At 39.4% G+C, this 20,434-nt stretch overlaps 2 long non-coding RNA genes across 2 annotated transcripts; one reads left to right on the top strand and one right to left on the bottom strand.

Moving 5' to 3' along the window:
* Positions 1 to 692: 692 nt before the first annotated feature.
* On the bottom strand, positions 693 to 8,424 carry LOC128634171 (uncharacterized). The gene is made up of 3 exons (XR_008397428.1): positions 8,059 to 8,424; positions 4,822 to 4,914; positions 693 to 2,425 (listed from the first exon to the last, which is right to left on the bottom strand). It is a non-coding gene; the product is annotated as an uncharacterized LOC128634171 (long non-coding RNA).
* Positions 8,425 to 9,457: 1,033 nt separating this feature from the next.
* On the top strand, positions 9,458 to 12,553 carry LOC128634167 (uncharacterized). The gene is made up of 3 exons (XR_008397423.1): positions 9,458 to 9,515; positions 11,047 to 11,346; positions 11,548 to 12,553. It is a non-coding gene; the product is annotated as an uncharacterized LOC128634167 (long non-coding RNA).
* The last annotated feature ends 7,881 nt before the right edge of the window (positions 12,554 to 20,434 follow it).

Genomic DNA, 20,434 nt, shown 5'->3' with positions numbered 1-20,434 from the left:
AATCCTTTTTTTGTGGAATTCTTGTGTGAGGCTGGGCCGCATCATACTCTACCTCCAGCGGCTCCCAGGTAAATTGAGTTTGAGATCCCTGGTTTAACCGGTGAGTGAAAAAGAAGAGCGTCAGATTATAACACAACTCTTAGTCATATACACGTGCTATTTACACACACACACACACACACACACACACACACACACACCATATATACATCAGAATATATTCACTGGACATTATTAAAGTATACTGAGGTGGGGGTCAGAGTTCTGGCTGCTGTGTTAATGCACCCCTGAGCTGAGAGGTGTGTGTCATTGAGCTAATGTGTGTTTGTGTCTGGTTTATTTGCAGGTCTTTGAATATCAATGATGCAGACAGGGAGGAGAAATATAACAGGTATTTACATACCAGTCAGTATGTGTGTGTGTGTGTGTGTGTGTGTGTGTGTGTGTGTGTGTGTGTGTGTGTGTGTGTGTGTCTGCGTCTGCACCACTTAACTCCTGTCTCCCATTTTTACTGCATTTCTAAAACTGGAGACACTGCAGGTCCCGTCATGACCTGCTGTTCTCTAATGAGGATACTTTGCAGGACGAGGACAAATATGGTCACAATTTGGCCCATATCTGTTCAGCGGTGCCGTATCTAGGCCATGTGTGACAGATAATACCCACGTGTGGCCCAAACGTACTTGCTATTTGGGATGTCTGGTTGGGGTGTGAGAATTTTAGATGCTGGATTGACAGTTATATTATTAAATAACAATATGAACAGCAAGATTATTAATTGGAGTAGCATAAGTAATGAAAATAGCAAATGTTAATATTCATAAATACAGGTAATGGGATTTAGTGTTAATAGTGCAAGAGTAAGTGTAAATATGAATCTGAAACAGATGTGGCTGTTCATCTCAGTGCTTTAATTGAAGAAAAAGTCAAAAAAAAATTTAGCCATGTTGTATAACATACATAAAGGGCAAGCAGGCGGAGCTTGTGTCCCCAAACATGATAAGTGCTTGCTTTGATGTACAAAACTCCTCATATGGCATAGAGCACGCACCATACAGCATTCCTCAAATCTAGGCCTAATTCTAAACCACTTTAGCTGGAAGACCCACCCACACACTGTGTGTGTGTCAGTGACTGTGTCTGTATGGTTGGATGATGAGCAGGTGTGTGTGTGTGTGTGTCAGTGACTCGGGTGTCTGTACAGTAAGCTGATGAGCAGTTGTATCTCACTGTCTCCAGTGTTAATGTCAATGGCCTTCAGAAAAAAGTCCAGTGCTTCCTGTTTCCTCCCTTCAGACAAACACTGTTTCCCAGAATGCACCAGTGAATCAAACGATTCCTCTTGATGTTTGACATCATTTGGACTCTGCACTTCAGTGGATGCACACTGATGCACAACTTCACTAGAGGCCAGTTGAACATCAGTGAAGCTCTTTACCATCACCTTCCTCTTCCTCCTCGCACTCAACCATGTGTTCACTAGGCTCTGGCTCGTCCTCTGGCTCCTCCCACTCCTCTAATTTTTCCTCTTTCGTCTCTGGTTCCTCCTCTTCCTCCTCCATATCCTGCAGCTGTGACTCTACTCATGAGCATCGTGATGCGATTGATGTGTTTATGCTGCATCTGCGGTTGGTGCCATTATTCAGCATGGATTTGGGTGTGGAAGATCTGAGGTGAAGCTGCGAGCTAATGGACTGCTAGCCAAAACAGGTTTCTCCACCTCTTCTTCTTCATGCCCCTCTTCCTCACCATTATAGATGACTTGCAGTTTTTTTTTCTTGGTGGGGCAGAGCAAGGACTCGTCTGTTGCAGTGAAATATACTGACTTCTGCCTACCACTATCATTGTTGGGTGTGGGGTCAGATTCATCTATAGCTCCAATGGCAGAGGTTTAGATGCATCAGCATCAAACTCGATGCAGGCTTTTGAATCAAAGTCCCCCTCTGATAATGCTTTTGGTAAGTTTGACTCAATTCCAAACAGAACTACAGATGAATCTGATTGCTTGAAAAGGAGAAATGTGCAAGGTCTGATTTGAGTGAGTGTCTATGATCGGATTTCTCCTCTATGATTAAACGCTCCTCATCATTTATGCTCTTAAACACTTGTCCAAAATCACTGTCCTGTTACCTGTGTAGATAAATCCATCACATACTCATCCTTCACCTCCATCCTTCCATCCATGCTCATCATCTCCAGCTCATCTGATCCTGATTGGGTGAGATCCACCACAGCAGGTGGGCTGAGGTTATGGCAGGGTGGCGTGGTTTTGGCATCCTCCATCGTCGTGTGTTGGTCTGGGCCCTGTTGCCATGACAGCGGGAGCCAACTGGGTCCTGAGTTCTGATTAACGCTGTCCATCATGAGGCTGTGCAGCTGTGACTCGGCCTGGACCAGGTCCTGCGCTTTCTGCACACGCTGGTCACTGTAAATACAACACATACAAATACAACAGCACGGCACACTCTTGACTTCAAAAAAGAAATTGCAAGCATTCTAGCAAAAACTTTCAAAAACAATTCCTCTATTGAGAACTGCCCTCCTGCTTTCTGGACTTTTCTTACTCAGCAAGAAAAAGAAAAGAGAAACTTCAGCTCCGGTACAACCGACCTTTTACTACGCATAGAACATCTCTATTTGAGGAAGAGTAAGAAAACATATAGTTAAAAGTAAAAATACTAAAGTGTACTGTAACCCTAAAGCTGATTGTTTGGTGGGGAGGTCTGATTGCTTATTCGGAAACAATCTGATGAGACGCTGTGACATTTATTTCTTCTGGTTTAGTCAAATTCAGATTAATGTTGTTTACAACACAGACAGCAGAAAATCCAGGTGGAGGAGTTTCAGGTTCTGACACTGTGGTCTCAATATCTTTAGAACGAGGAACTGAACTCTCCATACCTCCTGAACCACACCCTGATCACAAGCACTTGGTACTAATGGGCTAGGGGTTAGGCTTTTGGAGTTAAGGGGTTAGAGGTAGAGAAGATGAGTTAGGCAGTAGGAAATGACCTCTGTTACAGTGTTGGTGGACTTGAAATGTGGAGTTTGTGGAATATCAGTAAGACTGTAATTCCCAGAATGCACTGCATGAGATGAGAGTGAGGAGGGTGCAGGATTCTCTGCAGTGCCAGTGTACACCTCAGAGCTCTGGACTCGAAACTTTACATTCTGAAACCCTGCAAGACAGAATTGTGTCCATAGCACATTATCAGTCTTACCCTGTGTGTGTGTGTGTGTGTGTGTGTGTCTGTCTGTCTGTTTGTCTGTGTGGTCACTTCTTCCATAAGGCATGTGTTGAGCCATGGCTGATGGATCACAGGACCTGCCCGATGTACGTGTGACATCCTCAAATCCCTCAGAGTAGAGGTGAGGTGTGTGCGTAAATGGATTCATGAGAGTTTCTCATCTCTCTAGAGACAGATGTTGAGGAGCAGCATATGTAGATGGTCACTTCTGATTTGCATTCGTTTCCCAGCAGCACTGAGTACTTTCACACACACTGTGACTCAGTCTCCAGCATACACCCCAACTCCGAGTCTCTCACACAGTGATGAATCTCTATGAATCTCTGCATGCAACAGAGCAGCTGGGTCCTGCTGACCACACACATGAAGGTGAGAAGTGCGCGTACACACACACACACACACACACTGTATTTCAGCCTGCCTTGCTGAATTTCAGAAGCTGCTGCTAATAAGCTAGTTTGTTCACTGTGTGTGCGTGTGTGTGTGGAGGGGGGTGGGGGTTGTATTATTTTGGAAACACACACCTGTATTTGGACTAAACATACTAGCATGACCACAAAAAGATTCAAGATCATGGCCCTACTGACGAGAGGCCATCAGGTTTGAGAGAACGCTGATATTCTTGTCCTGGGTTCGATGGAAACATGGTGTCAGAATGTGCGCTGGTCTTTCAATACAGTTCCCTCTGAAAGGTTTGGAACAGCAAGCCCAGGATTTGTTTTTACTATACACTGAAGACATTTGGCTTTGCGATATGTCGGTGATTTTTAGGACATTCCAAACATGTTCCAATATTTTTGATCATTTGAAAAATGGGTAGGTTTAAACACAAGGTGCCATATTTTAAGTTGTTTGCCCAGAATTTAATTTCCTAATATTTACATCTAAATTTGTTAATCAACTCCTATTCATCGTTTGATCTCAAGCCCAAATGTTTCCAGTATATAGCAAACCAAAATAATTGCCCTTGCTGTTCTAATACTTTTCTCCATATAATTTGAATAGCTCAGCAGCGGTGTTCTTCACAGTGGCTGACCGTTTTTGGTCTTGGTCTTGTCACTGAGTTGACCTGTGGAGATCCAGGGCAGGTTTCATGGTGATTTTCTCTGGCAGGTGGGGCATCTTCAAGTTACTTGGTTACAGTTATATTTCTATAGCACTTTTCTAGACACTCAAAGTGCTTTACACTGGGAGGAGACCACTAGTGCGTATCCTCCACCTGGATGATGGGACAGCAGTCATAGTGCTCCAGAACTCCCACCACAAACAAGCTATTAGTGGAGAGGAGAGAGTGATGTAGCCAATTCAGAGATGGGGATTATTAGGGGGTGATTGAGAAGGCCAATGAGGGAATTTGGGCAGGACACTGCGGTTATACCCATACTCTTTTTTTAATTTATTTTTTATTTATTTATGTTTTATATTTTTAATGACCACAGAGAGTCAGGACCTCAGTTTAATGTCTCATCCAAAAGACAGTGCTGTTTATACAGTAGTGTCCCCGTCACTATATTGGGGCATTAGACCCCACACAGACCACAGGGTGAGCCCCCCCTGCTGGTCTCACTATTACCACTTCCATCAGCAAGCTTAGTTTTCCCCAGGAGGTCTCCCAGTACTGGCCAGGCTCAACGCTGCTTATCTTCAGTGGGACGCCAGGCAAGAGCTGTAGGGAAAGATGGCTCTGGTCATGTTTTTCTGCATTCAGTGATGGACTGGGAACCTGTTGTTTTCTCGTAGCTGCCCTAACTGTTTAGGAGGGCGTACTCCTCAGTGCAAGGTACGCGTCCATACGGAGGCTCTAGACATAAACACTGAGACTGTGTCTGAGTCCCGAACACTAATAGGAAGACTGTTCCATAACTGTGGGGATCTATAAGAGAAAGCTCTCCCCCCTGCTGTAGCCTTCACTATTCGAGGTACCGTCAAATAGCCTGCATCTTTTGACCTAAGTAGGCGTGGCGGATCATAGAAAACCAAAAGGTCGCTTAGATACTGTGGCGCGAGACCATTTAGTGCTTTATAGGTTAATAAAAGTATTTTATAGTTAATGCGAGATTTTACTGGGAGCCAATGCAGTATTGATAATATTGGTGTGATATGGTCGTATCTTCTAGTTCTCGTTAGGACTCTAGCAGCTGCATTCTGGACTAACTGGAGCTTATTTATATTCCTACTGGAACATCCAGACAGTAAGGCATTACAGTAATCTAATCTAGAGGTGACGAATGCTAGTATTTCCGCATCATGTAGTGACAATATGTTTTTTATTTTAGAAATATTTCTGAGATGAAAGAAGGCTATCCTAGTAATATTATCTACATGAGCATCAAATGATAGGCTGGAGTCAATAATTACTCCAAGGTCTTTAACTGCTGTACATGATGAAACAGAAAGACCATCCAGAGTAACCATGTGATCAGAAAGATTACTTCTAGCTACACGTGGGCCTAATAAAAGTATTTCTGTTTTATCAGAATTAAGTAGAAGGAAGTTAATTAACATCCAATGTTTAATGTCCTTTACATAATCCTCAACTTTACTAAGCTTCTGTCTGTCCTCTGGCTTCGCTGAAACATACAACTGTGTATCATCAGTATAACAGTGGAAGCTAATCCCATATTTACGAATAATTTGACCTAGGAGTAGCATATATAAAGTAAAGAGCAGTGGGCCTAAAACAGAACCCTGTGGAACTCCAAAAGTAACCTCAGTACGCATGGAGAAATCACCATTTACATCTACGAACTGATAACGATCTGTGAGATAAGACCTGAGCCAGGAGAGGACTGTTCCCATAATACCAACAACATTTTCTAATCTATCAAGTAGAATAGTGTGATCTATAGTATCGAAAGCTGCACTAAGTTCGAATAACACAAGCAGCGAGACACAACCCTGATCAGAGGTCAGTAGAAGGTCATTTACTACTTTAACTAACGCTGTCTCTGTGCTATGATGAGGTCTAAATCCTGACTGATACATTTCATGAATGTTATTCCTATCTAAGTACGAGCATAACTGCTTTGCTACAACCTTTTCTCAAATCTTAGAGATGAAGGGGAGATTTGATATTGGTCTATAGTTGGACAATTGAGACGGGTCAAGATCAGGTTTTTAATCAAGGGTTTAATAACTGCTAATTTAAGTGATTTAGGTACATAGCCAGTGCTAAGGGAAGAATTGATTATATTTAGAAGTGGTTCAATTACTCCTGGACAAATCTGTTTAAACAAACATGTAGGTACGGGATCTAGTATGCAAGTTGATGAATTGGCTGAAGAGATTAATGTAGCTAGTTCGGTCTCTCTAAGCGGAGCAAAACACTCTAAACATTGATCTGATATTGCTACATTGTCATGTAATGGGTTTGTTACAGTACTGTCCAGTTTTAATTTAATGGCCTGTATTTCACGTCTAATATTTTCAGCCTTATCAATAAAAAATTTTATGAAATCTTCACTGCTATGTAATGATTGAGTGTTTCTCTCTGTAGTGGTTTTATTCCTAGTTAATTTTGCTACTGTGTTGAAAAGGAATCTAGAATTGTTTTTGTTGTCTCCTATTAAGGTGGAGAAATAGATTTTTCTAGCATCGCCAAGAGATTTCCTATATTTCAGGAGGCTCTCCTTCCATGCTGTTTGAAATATCACCAGTTTGGTTTGACGCCATTTACGTTCTAATTGTCGAGTTGTCTGTTTTAAGGTTCGCGTTTGATTGTTATACCAGGGTGCTAATTTTTTTCTCTAATTATTTTCCTTTTGAGTGGAGCCACTCTATCTAGCGTGTAGCGGAGTGTTGACTCCGAGCTTTCAGTCGCCTGATCGAGTTCTGTGTGATCTGACAGTGATCCAAATCTAACTGATGTTTCTGCGAGGTTATTTATGAAGCTCGGTGCAGTAGCTGATGTGTAGGTACGTTTTATGTGGTAGCGAGGCGAGGTGGAAATATTATGATTGATACGTATTATGAACGAGATAAGATAATGGTCTGAGACAATTTCAGACTGCGGAAAAATGATAATATTTTCTATACTTAGTCCGTATGTTAGTATGAGGTCAAGAGTGTGACCACCATTATGAGTAGGCCCGATTACGTTCTGATTAATCCCTACTGCATCTAAGATGGACACAACCACTAATCTTAGAGGGTCTTCCAGGTTATCAAAATGAATATTAAAGTCTCCGACGATTAATGCTTTATCTACAGACACAACCAGGTTTGAGACAAAGTCTGCAAATTCACTAAGAAATTCAGTATATGGCCCTAGGGGTCTGTAAATAATAATTAGAGGAATTGACTTATTTTTTGTGGCTACATAACTTATACTGGTATAAAGAATTTCAAAAAAATTAAATTTATGCTTAGGTTTTTGTGTGACGACTAGATTTTTACTATGGATGAATCCAACACCTCCTCCTCTACCAGTTGAACGAGGCTGATGTACATAACTGTATCCAGGAGGACTGGCTTCATTTAATGCTATGTACTCGTTTGGTTTAATCCAAGTTTCCGTTAAACACATTAAATTACATTCCTGATCAGTAATGATGTCGTTAACAATAAGAGCCTTAGACACAAGCAATCTAATGTTTAATAGTCCTAGCCTCAGATCAAAAGTGCTGGCTGTGCATTCAATATGATTTAATTTTATGTTAATTAGGTTACGAAGATAGACTTTCCGAGATTTTCTATATATTTGTATAGCTCGGGGAACAGACACAGTCTCTATAGTATGTATTACCTTTGCCGGATTTTTTGTTGAACATTGATTATACTGAATGTTGTTATTATTGGAAGATGTACTTACGGTAGACAGTCACTTGGAGTGTAGCGCCTTGGAAATGTTGTCTGAAAGCAGTTCCGCTCCAAGGCTGCTGGGGTGCAGACAATCAGGACGAAACAACCTAGGACGCTCCCAGAACAGATTCCAGTTATTGACAAACACCAGATTCTGCTCATTACACCAAGAGACTAACCAATCATTTAATGCTAGAAGTCTACTGAACTTTTCTGCTGTATGTGGGAAGAGGTCCAGAGACGATGATCTTCGCGGTGGGTGATCTGCCTCGTACCGTCTCGATCAGGCTGGAGAAGTCCCTCTTCAGAACCTCCATCTGCCGCAGCCTGGTGTCGTTCGTCCCCGCGTGCAGCACAACCGCTCCAATGCGCTCGTCCCTCTTCAGGATCCCGGATACCTGCGCAGCGACATCAAGGACACAAGCACCAGAAAAACAGTGTGTGCGCACCTTACCTTTAGATGAGGCTACACGGACGTTCCACACAATGGAGTCCCCGACGATCACAGCGTTGGGTCTGGTCTGACGGAGAAGGGCGAAGCGGTCCCTGGTTGTAATCTCGAACACCGGAGGTGGAGAGGGTCCAGCCCGCGCCTTCCGCCACTGGTTCACCCAAGGCCCGAGGTGTGTTGGCGCCGGCGTGACGGAGACCACGGCTGGGAAAGTCCTAGGTGCACGGTCCCTGCACAGAGAAACACACGGCGTAGAGGGGCTGGGAGTGGAAATACCACGCTGTGTGCTTACCTTGGATATGTGGGCCGAGGCACAAGATGTTTCCAGCGCAGTTTGTCGCTCCAGCAGCTGGGCCTGCTTATCGAGTAGGCCGCGGATCTGCTTCTCCACATCCTCCAGTTCCAGCCGCACCATGTGAAGCTCGAGCGAGTCCTCATCTGCATTCAAAACCGGAGAGACAGCAGACATATTTGTTTTTTTTTAAACAGAACAGCGGTAAGTGAGAAATGTGTAACGTAAACAAGGCTAGTGGTAGGTGATGCTAGCGGGCTACGGGCTACAAGCTAGTCGCTGATGTTTGTAAAAAAACAAACAAACAAAAAAAAAAAACGTGCTTGCAGTTGATGAGACACTTGGATTTCATACGTTGATCTATAATACAGTCACAGGTTTGGATTTAAAAATGCATTTTATTTAATTTCTGTGTGTGAGTTATTTAATGACCTCATGCTGTGGTTAATGGGAGGAAAATCTCTCTTCTCTTTATCTCTGGGGTGTGTGTACTGGAGAAACACAGAGTTCAACAGCTCCCTCTGCTGGACATGTGTTGCATTACCTCTCTCTTTCTCACGCACTCAGTCCGTATATACTGAATTTGCCATGTGACAGGTGTTCCTGGTTCAGTATGGGTGGAGCTTATGTAAATTTTTTTCAACTTAATCATGTGACATCCGTTAGCTTTTCTTTGCACTTGTTCAGCTTAATCATCTATTTAATGCTGTATAGCGACTGCTGGGTAGGTAATGTTAATGTTTGCTATGTTAACTAGTGCTGTGGGTAGGTGACGGGCTAGCACAGCTGATATTACTAAACTATTATACTGTTTAATTATAGGCAGGCTTTTATGCCCACAAATACTAAAGAAATAAAAACAGAAGCTAGTGGTAATGTTATACAGTTCAGATTATACTTAAGCTCCGCCCTCACTGACTCAGACACGCCTGTCAATTGGCACAAAAAGCTTGCTATTTCAAAAAAAAAAAAAAAAAAATTAAAATTATTCTAATTTTACTAACTATTTTAAAAAATATCAAAATGTGTCCTTTTATGTGTGTGTGCTTCACAACGTGGCCTTATTGGTATCTTCTGTACTCTATGAACTACTGATCTGAACTGTTAAATAAGAGGTGTAGTTTTAATCAAATTATAGTGATATGAAAATGTAAACTGTAAATAAAGTCTCTTTTCATCATGAATGTGTGTGTCCACTTGATCCCTTGGCATGAGCGGGGATATTTATCTAGAGTATCAGTTACTATACGAAGTCTGTAGTAACAGCATTTCTCTGAAGATGATTTAATGGAGCTTGTGTTTAGAGTGTAACTTGTACTTTAGTTTTCTTCATTTTCCCAAAATTTACACCAGATACTTCACAGTACACGAATACCACATGGAGATACAAACTTTATAGTTGACATGAGGGTAACACAAGGGTAATAGGGTTGACACTGAGGTAATGCTGTTTACACAAGGGTAACAGGCTTGACACTGAGGTAACACTGGTTACACAAGGGTAACAGGCTTGACACTGAGGTAACAGGGTTTACGACCTTTAAGTGTAGAGATCTGATTAATTTTATGTACATATGTGTTCATGAATAAAAAAACGTACTGTCGTGTCTGCTCAACTTTTTTTTGATGAGGGATATGCAAATTGAATTTAAATTCACTAGTCTTACTTAAATTTCCTATATTAACTTGTAGATTTTAATTATAAATATATTTTCTAATTATTATAGTCCCTATTGTATCACTGGAACAATGGCCCATATACACTCAGCTAATCATGTGACAGCAGCACTGTACATGAAATCATGCAGCTACAGGTCAATAGCTTTATTAATGTTCACATCAAACATGTATTATTGTGTATGGGGAGGACCGGGTGGGTGTGAGACCCAGTTTCTGTCCCAATTTCTGTCCCAGTCTGGCCCGGCTCCTTCAGTAACTACTTTATCTGATGTGTATATCAGCTGCTTATTTCTTCTTGGCCTTTACACACAGTAAAGGTTTACTGTGCTGCAGTTCTACATGTCTTTATTCTTTTGACCATGAGGGGATCTCCAATGTAATCCCTTGAGAAATTAAACATTTTCAACACATCTGTAATAAAGCTGCAACTTTTGGGGTTTTGAGGGGTTTATTTTTTTTTTTGGAGGGTTTGAGGGGTTTTTGGACTGTTTTGGCGGGTTTTTTGGGTTTTGAGTTTTTTAGCATTTCTGAGGGTTTCAGAGGTTTTCTGAGTTTTTTTAAATTATTTTTTTTAGACATTGGAGTGTGATGATCATGGTGACAATGTTGATGACGATGATGATGTTGACGATGATGATCATGATGACGATGATGGTGACGATGATGATGATGACGATAGATGATGACTATGACCATGATGATGACAATGTTGATGATGTGATTATTATGATGATGACGATGAAGATGATGATGACGGCGACGATGATGATAACGATGGTGATGATGATGACAATGACGATGATATGACGGCGATGATGGTGACGATGATGATGATGATGATTACGATGATGGTGACGACGAAGATGACGATGATGGTGATTATGATTACGATGATGAGAACGATGAGGATTATGATTACGATGATGGTGACGATGATGATGACGGCAATGAGGGTGGCAATGATGACAATGACGACGATGATGACGATTATGAGGACGATGATGATGGTGATGGTGATGGTGATAATGGTGGTGATGATGGTGATGATGATCTGAAGTCTTTATTTTCTCCTACAGCGTGTATGAAGCAGTGCTGCACGGAGCAGATGACGGAATGTCTGGACTGGATTATGGCTGAATGTAAGAATTTGTATTCAAAATTTCTGCAGAGTACGGCGATCCTTCATACAGAAGTCAGATGGTTGAGTAGGAGTAAGGTACGTCACTGTTTTATTTCCTTGGTGAGTGAAATTAAGGCTTTAATGGAACCAAGGGGGGGAGGACACTAACCTGTTGTCTGATGGCTGCTTGATCTTGCATTCTTGGCTGATGTGACAGAGAAACTGAATCAGCTCAATCTTCAGTTACAAGGTAAAGACAAAACCATATGTGATATGATCAGTGCTGTGAAGGTATTTAAAGCAAAACTGTCATCTTACCTTCAGCAATTGAAAAACAAAAGATTGCAACACTTCCCCTCATTGGTAAAGATAGAAAGAAAGCCATGCAAATGCAACCAAAGTTTTGGATGTACTCGAGTATTGTGACCTCCTGTCCAGGCTTGGGCAGGAATCTGAGGAAAGGTTCAGTGATTTTGAAAATCTTGAGATATGTGTGGCATTTGTTGCCAAGTCTTTCATGGAGATAGACATGGATCACATTTCAAAGCAGATGGCTGAACTGTTCAATGTCAATGCTGTAGAGATGGACTTGGAGGTTATTAATCTCCAAAATCATATCCAGCTGAAATCTCAGCAACATTCACAACATTTCTGGAGACTTGTAGACCCAGGAAACTACAAGAACATTCACCAAGCTGCCCTCAAAGCATCTGCTTTATTTGGATCTACAGACCTTTGTGAAGCAGCGTGTTCTGATATGAACGTGATCGAATCTTAATTCAGAACAAGACTGACAGATGAACATTTAAATAATTGCATAAGAGTGAACCTAAGTGCATACACACCAGCATATACCTCCCTTGTGGAATCAATGCAATGTCAGTCAGCTTATTAACTGTAAATAAGTGTGAATGCACTTCATGTCATATTGGATATTCTGTGTTTACAAACAGCAAAGAAGCACTAAGAATTCGAGTGGGAAGCAGAAAGAGTTGTGGGAGGCCTAAGGCACATTAGGTTGACCCATTTATTTTCAGGCAGGTGATTCCTTACTTTTGTGCCAACTACCATAAAGCACCTCCAAGTTACAATCCGTGCGTTGGCCGGGAATTGAACCCAGGTCAACTGCTTGGAAGGCAGCTATGCTCACCTCTATACCACCAATGCCATGCTGGGCAATTCAACGCTGCTGAACAAAGTTTAAGTATGTGCTCTTCTCATCAGCAGAAATTATAAAATTATGTTCTAAAACATGTAAAACGGGAACATGACAGGAGTATTCTAAAAGCGACACATGTAAACACTTTAATCACGTTATTATCTTACTCAGAGTAAGGTCAATAATTAGATTACTGCTGTCCATGTAAACATAGTCAGTGTTGCGCAGCAGTAGTGTAGTAAAACTGAGAGTTGAATTACTTCACAAACAGTGATGGTACCACCTCATTGCTGAGAAATATAATGTAACTTTTCACCAGCAAAGCTATTTTTTTTGTTAAAGTTGCAGACAGCGCCGGCAAGAAGTGTCTGTGTGTACGAATGTATGTTCACGAATGTCTCTGTATGCTCGAGTGTCTATGCGTGTGTGTGTGTTTGTGTGTGCATGTAGGCTGCGCGTTGATTTAGAAATGCTCACAGTGATCAAACTGACTGGAACTACCTGTGCAATAAACGGTTATAATGCACACCTTCCAGCCATTCAGAATCCAATATTCACACTGACCATGGTATAAACTTAATTAATGCTTAAGATTCATAATAACCTTACGATATGTATTGCTTTCTTCCAATGTTCATAGAAACCTCTTCACGGCTAAAGCTGCAGAGATGGAGGTTGAGGGGACCATGAAGAGGTGGCTCCAGCTGGCATCAGATCGAGAGTGCGGGTGCAAGAGAAGACTTTTGAAAAGTTTTGCAAAAAGAAGGTATTTAGAGTTTTTTAACTGTGGTGTCTTTGTTAATTTGTTAAAATGTTCATATTATAGTCTATTTTTGATTGTCTATAAAAGTCCTTGCTGTTTTTAAATGGTTGAATTTTTTTTTTTGTGTGTGTGTGTGTTTGTGTGTGTGTGTGTGTAGCTGGGTGGCTATACAGTTGCGGTCGGAAGTTTACATACCCCTTGCAGAATCTACAAAATCTTAATACTCTTAACAAAATAAGACTGATCATAAAAATCCTAAGTTTCTTATTTAGTACCGCCATGAATAAGCTATTTCACATAACAGATGTTTACATATAGTCCACAAGATAATAGCTGAATTAATCAAAATTACCCCCATTCAAAAGTTTACACACGTTTGATTCTTAATATTGTGTGTCGTTACCTGAATGATCCACGACTCTTTTTATGTGTTATGATAGTTGTTCATGAGTCCCTTGTTTCTCCTGAGCAGTTAAACTGCCCACTGTTCTTCAGAAAAATCCTCCAAGTCCTTCACATACTTTGCTTTTCCTGCATATTTTAGCCCTTTCCAGTAGCGGTTATATGATGTTCCGATCCATCTTTTCACACTGAGGACAATCGAAGGACTCGTACACGGCTATTCCAAAAGGTGCAAACATTCACTGATGCTCAAGAAGGTAACAGCATGCATTAAGAGCCTGGCTGAAACGTTGTAAACAGGATGATCATGTAAATTGTTTTGTCTTCTGGGATACTTCTTCTATGCTGTATTAACCATCTTTCTGTAATAAACCTTTTTCACCTCAGAGGACGAGTCTGCAAGTGTTGTCTAATTTCCACGACACAACTCAGTTTTTACATTTTTTTATTTTATTTTTAAGAAAAATAATTAAAATTCAATAACCTTTTGACTGTATGAGGTACCGGTAAATGAGAAAAAACATAGTAATACTTTCATAAAATGTCATGTGCAGCTTGATGCTAATTATAGTAATGTATAGTAATTCTGAGTCTTGAACAGTAAACTCTCAAGTGCCATTGTCATGTCACAGCAAACCAGCGACTCCGTTTCCCAGAATGCATCTCAGACTACAAACATGGCAAACACAAACTACAACTCCGAACCAACACACCGACATTGTTAACCTTCTCCAGAATACTAATCAGACAAACCTGTTACCAATGAACCCACTACATTAGAGAAGGAAATACTGGATGTGAAGTGTAGTAGTGCTAGTGTGTGTGAATAGACTATCAGTTTAGATACTGACCCAGAACATTACTAACATGCAGTGCTTTCTTGGGGTGGTGCTGAAGTTGGAGTTGAACCGGTAAGAAAGATATTAGAGAGGCTTCTTTACACTCCTGAGGATGTCCAATTAGAACCTGCACCAAACTCACCTGATTCAAGTCATCAGCTAATTAAGCGGCCTGCACGAGCTGAGGTGGGTGCTTTAGAGCAGATAAAACACCAAATGTGTTAGATAAGAGTTCAGAGCCTGTGTTCTAGACACATGATTTAGAGTGGAGACTTAGGCTTAGACCTGAGCTTTGGAGTTATTCTGATTATAGGTTTCAGTGAGGAAGTGACTGAAGTTAAGGAGAGGAACTGTAAATAAAGTTATAGTCTTTCTGAGTAAACAGAAGAAGGCTATATTATTGTTACCGGGGGGGAAAAAAAGAAACTCGTAGCAGTGCTGATGAAATACATATACATGACAAAAACTGCTAGGGAAAAAAAACTCAGAACATTTGCTTAGCCTAATACGTTTTTTTTTTCCATCTGCACAAAATTATTTTAGCAGCTGCTTTTGCAATAAAAAGACTTAAAGTTGAGGATCCCTGTAAGTATCTACGGGGGGGGGGTTAGCATGAAGTTAGCATGAAGGTGTGATTGACAGTTTTTAGAAATCACTTCCTAATCCTATGCTAAGATGAATACTACTAGGCTACTACTACTACTATAATAATAATAATAATAATAATAATAATAATAATAATAATGAGAAGAAGAAAGATAGATTAAAGGGTGAGGAGTAAAATCAATATAAAGTGGGGCTGTTTTATCTTCAGCAAGAATACCTAGTGCTAATAAGTAATTTGTCAACAACATTGTATATATCTAGTGCCTGGTAATCAACCTTCTCACCTGGTGAGAGGACAGTCCACTCATCCTGACATTTCACACAGTATGAATAATAATGATAACAAAAGGAAGTAAAGCTAAATGAATGTTTTAACTGAGAGCAATACTTTGTACCCATATTTCCAATTGTATAGTAGATTGCACACAGTTTTTGCTTGTTATGTTTAGACCCAAGGGGATTGCAAACTTCAAAAGCACCATCGTCATTATAACATTCTTCTTCAACTTCCTCAAGCAGATGCTGAGGATCATCAGCCATAGTCCGTTGTAACACAGTGTGTTTATGCTTTTGGTAAATATGACATCTAAAGGACTCATACTTTGAAAAGGTCCTCTGACAGTCATTAAGACCACAAGTTATTGAAAAATTTGCCTCATGTGCATGAATGAGACCAATGTGCTGGATTAATTTGATAATTGTTCTCCGAGAGCATTTAGGACACCAGAATAGGCGAGGCATTTTTGGCAGATATTACTGTAAGAGGTTGATTACTCTGGTAACTGGAGTAGGTAGAGGCTTGTCACCATCCACAGTAAGTTTCAAAACATATTGCTGAAGAAAAATCTGTTTCTTGAAGAGTGTTCTTCAAATGAGATGGATATGTTGAACTGAAGACAAAATAAGCACAAAATGAAGCAAGAGCCCTTTCATCCACACCGCTAGCCCAGCAGATCTCTATCCCATCGACTTTGATGACTGCAGTGACTCTTCTTGTAAACACAGTTTTGCAGTCAGTGACTTCTGGTACTTGCAGCGGTAACAGCAGACTTTCTATGACAGCGACCCGCCTTCGAGCCTCAGCTTTATTAACTGTTTTTTAAAGTCTTGGGTTTTTTCACTGTAGAAGTTCACTACAACTGTACAACTGTAGAAGTTGTAGAATAAATTCCCCATGAACAACACTGACTGGAGCACATGCCAATTAGAAAGATTCAGGTGATGGACTATTAGCAAGTTATTGTCATTCATTTGTATAAATCCAACAATTATTATGTTTTTCACTATTTAGCTGTCTTTTTACTTTAAGGATCTAATAAATTGCATATATGAAATGATTTTATTTACAAGTATCATGTTTGTGATTTTAGGTTATTTGTCATTTAGTACAGCTTCTGACCATTAAATCAAAACAGACTTGTGATTTGATGACATAATGCTTATTTATTTAGAAACAGAAGTACCTAAATACAAACATGCTAAATACTTTATATTTTTATATATAAATAACCAGGTGAAAAAGAAGACAACCTTCCAATTGTGAAATTGTTGCTTGAAAAAACATGAAAATTGCCCAATTCCACCGGATTTTAATAAAGTTGACCAGTTCTAGGAGGTTGTTCTAGGTAGCACTAGAGTTAATCTCTCATGTATGGGAGATAACTGTCAGAATTGGATGCTGCATTGGTGTAGTAATGAATATTCTTCAATGTCAGAAGAAGGTAAAGTGCTTAAAACACTTATCCAAATGAAAAGCTTACAGGAGCTAGTATTCCCATTCAGTCTCCCAACCAAGTACTAACCAGGCCCAACTTTGCTTTGCTTCTGAGGTCAGATGAGATCAGGCTTTTATTTATTAATTTTTTTATTAAAAGTATTCAAAAATTCCAATAAAAACATATTACAGCATAAATAATTTTTCACATTAAAATATATCTGAATGTACATTATTTTTTAACAATAAATCCTAACTTCATAAACATTTATTATTTACATCCATTGTAATATCAGTTTAAAACACAGTCAGTGCATAAAAAATAAATAACTCTTATATTCCTAATATGATAAAATTACCCTTGTTGTCCTGGCACTTTCCATTGTAAATCATTAAACATTTTACATATGTCTGGCGTAAAAACATTATAAAATTCATCCATTTTATCTTCTTGTTTAAAATAGAAAAACAAACATTCTATATGTCTTTCCACTTTTCTTTTAAAAACACGCTCTACATCCATTACAATTTTTTCCTCTTTTTGCCACAACTCTTCTCTCCCATATTGCACTTTTTAACAGCACGAGCAGATTGATAAGTTTATTGTTTTTACACTTTTTATCCACTCCTAACATGATGATTTTATTCCATTCCGTGTCTTTCTCATTTTTTTCCCCTCTCAGTTGTTCAATTATTTTCTTACATTTCGCATTAAAATCTTTCAACTCTTTGCAGTGTAAAAACAAATGTAAAAACCCTTCATCATCATTACATACTTTACATACTGCACTTTGCTCCATTCCTATTTTGTTCAGTAGGATGTCCTTAAATATGACTTTATGTCTGATAAAATACTCTAGGTTCTCTAATTTTGTTTCTGTGATCGTCCCTTTCATGTTATTCCATATGCTTTCTTCTTTAAGGTCATTGAATTTCTGTTGCCACTACTCATTTACAGTAGGTTTTTTTAAAAACTCCATCTCTAAAAAGGCTATAAAACATTTTCACTGTACATTCTTTAAAAGCAGCCAGTTTTTCTCCCACCTTCACATAGACCTCTCTTCCTGTTCCCCCTCCTCCATGTTTTCAATTCTCTTTATCCACTCTTTGGGTATTGCTTTTTTGATGACATCATACTTGTTTATTATTTATTGTCTGCTAAAATCCTCTTTCGCCTCCTCCATTGCATCTACTGTACACTGTACAGGTAAAAAACCCTTCTTTAAATTCATATAAAACATCTCTAACCCTTGTGATTCCCACCTCCCACCATTTCTTAAAAAAAAACTCTTTTCCTTGATTTAAAATGCTGCTGTTTAAGAATAAAGGCTGATTTAAAATGTTCTCTCTGCCTTAGGGATTAAAATGTACATTGGTTAAAAATTTCCACCAGGCGCTCATCATTTCCTTATAAAAATCTGGTAACCCTTCCATCATCCAGTTGTTTGTTTTCATCCATAAAATATTATCTCCCCAATTAAAATTCACACATTTGTTTATAAAATATTCCATTGTTTTTTCCATGCTGCTTTATTTTCATCATCCATATACTTTTTTATTATTTTCAATCTCAAACTGTTTTTCCTTTGCTCAGCATCCATTAAACCCAGCCACCCCCCCCACTGCACCTATTAAAGTATTGTACGCGATTCTTGGTGGCTTTCTGTCCCATACAAAATCTAAAAAGCATTCCTTCAGCTTTCGTTCTGCCCACAACGGCATAGATGACACATGTAAGGTATACCATAACTTGGACACCATCAACACATTTAAGATTAAAACCTTCCCTTTTAAATTAAGAGTCCTCAGTTTCCAAAGATTCAGTCTTCTTTCAATACCTCCTAATATGTCTTCCCACATGGTTTCATTACATTTACATTTACATTTATTCACTTAGCAGACGCTTTTATCCTATGCGACTTACAAATGAGAAAAATACAAGCAAAGCGATATATCAAGCAGAGAACAATACAAGAAGTGCTACTGTACAAGATCTATTAATTGAATTCCAGAAGAAGCAAAGTGCAGAGTAGAGGTGTAAGTGCAATTATTATTTTTATTTATTTATTTATTTTATTTAAATTATGAGTTGGTTAGGTGTTCACGGAAGAGGTGGGACTTTAGCTGTTTTTTGAAGATCGTGAGAGATTCTGCGGTCCAGATTGAGATTGGAAGTGCATTCCACCACTGAGGAACAGTTAGTGTGAAGGTTCTGGAAAGGGACCTTGCACCACGCTGAGTTGGAACTGCTAAACGTCTGCTAACTGCTAAAGATTGCGAGAGGGAATGTAGGCCTTCAGGAGAGAGTTGAGGTAGGAGGGTGCTGTTCCTGACAAGGTCTTGTAGGTGAGCATCAAGGCCTACAGGAAGCCAGTGGAGGGAGATGAAGAGGGGTGTGACATGGGTTCTCTTGGGCTGGTTGAAGACGAGGCGCACTGCAGCACTGCTTTCCCCAATTAAAACACCTAAGATCTTTTATTTCTTTTGTTTCTTTGAAAGTAAAAGGATTTGTTAAATCTGTAACCCATCCAAATCTCATATACACTGTTTTTTCTTCATTTACCTTACCTCCTGAGCCCTTACAAAACATCTGTACAATTTCCATGACTTAAACACTCTCCATTTCTTTTACTATCACTGTGGTATCATCCGCATATTGGAATATTTTGTCCTTTTCTTTACTTCCTTCAACACCTATTCCTTTTATTTTTTCTTTTTGCTTTATGGCTAGTCCTAGTGGTTCTGATACGAGTGAATATAAAAGAGCTGATAGTGGACATCCTTGTCTTATGGATCTTTTTTATTTTAAACCACTGTGTTAAAAACCCATTACATTTTATTCTCGTTATTGCACCTCTATATAAAATCTTAATCCATTCAATAAAATTTTTTCAGAAACCAAAACTCTTTAAAATTCCAAATAAATAATCATGTTCTACCCTGTCAAAAGCTTTTTCAAAATCTAAACTAATTACATAGCCTTCTTTGTTTTTGGTTTTCATGTATCTGATCATATCTTGTATGCTTAATGTTGTGTCTGCTATGTCTTTTCCTTTTACCCCGTACACTTGATTTGTTTTAATTATGCTTGGCATTACTTCTTTTAATCTGTTGGCTAAAATTTTTGCTAAAATCTTTAAATCAGTGTTGAGCATTGTAATCGGTCTGTAGTTATTTAGGTCTTCCCTTTCTCCTTTTCTTTTATATATCAACTTGATCAACCCCATTCCCATTCTTTGGCTCATCTCTCCTTTCTTAAAAACCTCATCATATACTTCTTTCAAGGTGCTAGTTAAAAAAATCCTTAAAAACGATATAAAACTCACTCCCCAAACCATCTATCCCTGAACTTTTCTTTCT

The sequence above is a fragment of the Ictalurus punctatus genome, chromosome 12 (assembly GCF_001660625.3).
Source record: "Ictalurus punctatus breed USDA103 chromosome 12, Coco_2.0, whole genome shotgun sequence".
Taxonomy (NCBI): domain Eukaryota; kingdom Metazoa; phylum Chordata; class Actinopteri; order Siluriformes; family Ictaluridae; genus Ictalurus; species Ictalurus punctatus.
The sequence above is the reverse complement of the archived record's forward strand: the minus strand, read 5'-3'. Positions and strand labels throughout refer to the sequence as shown.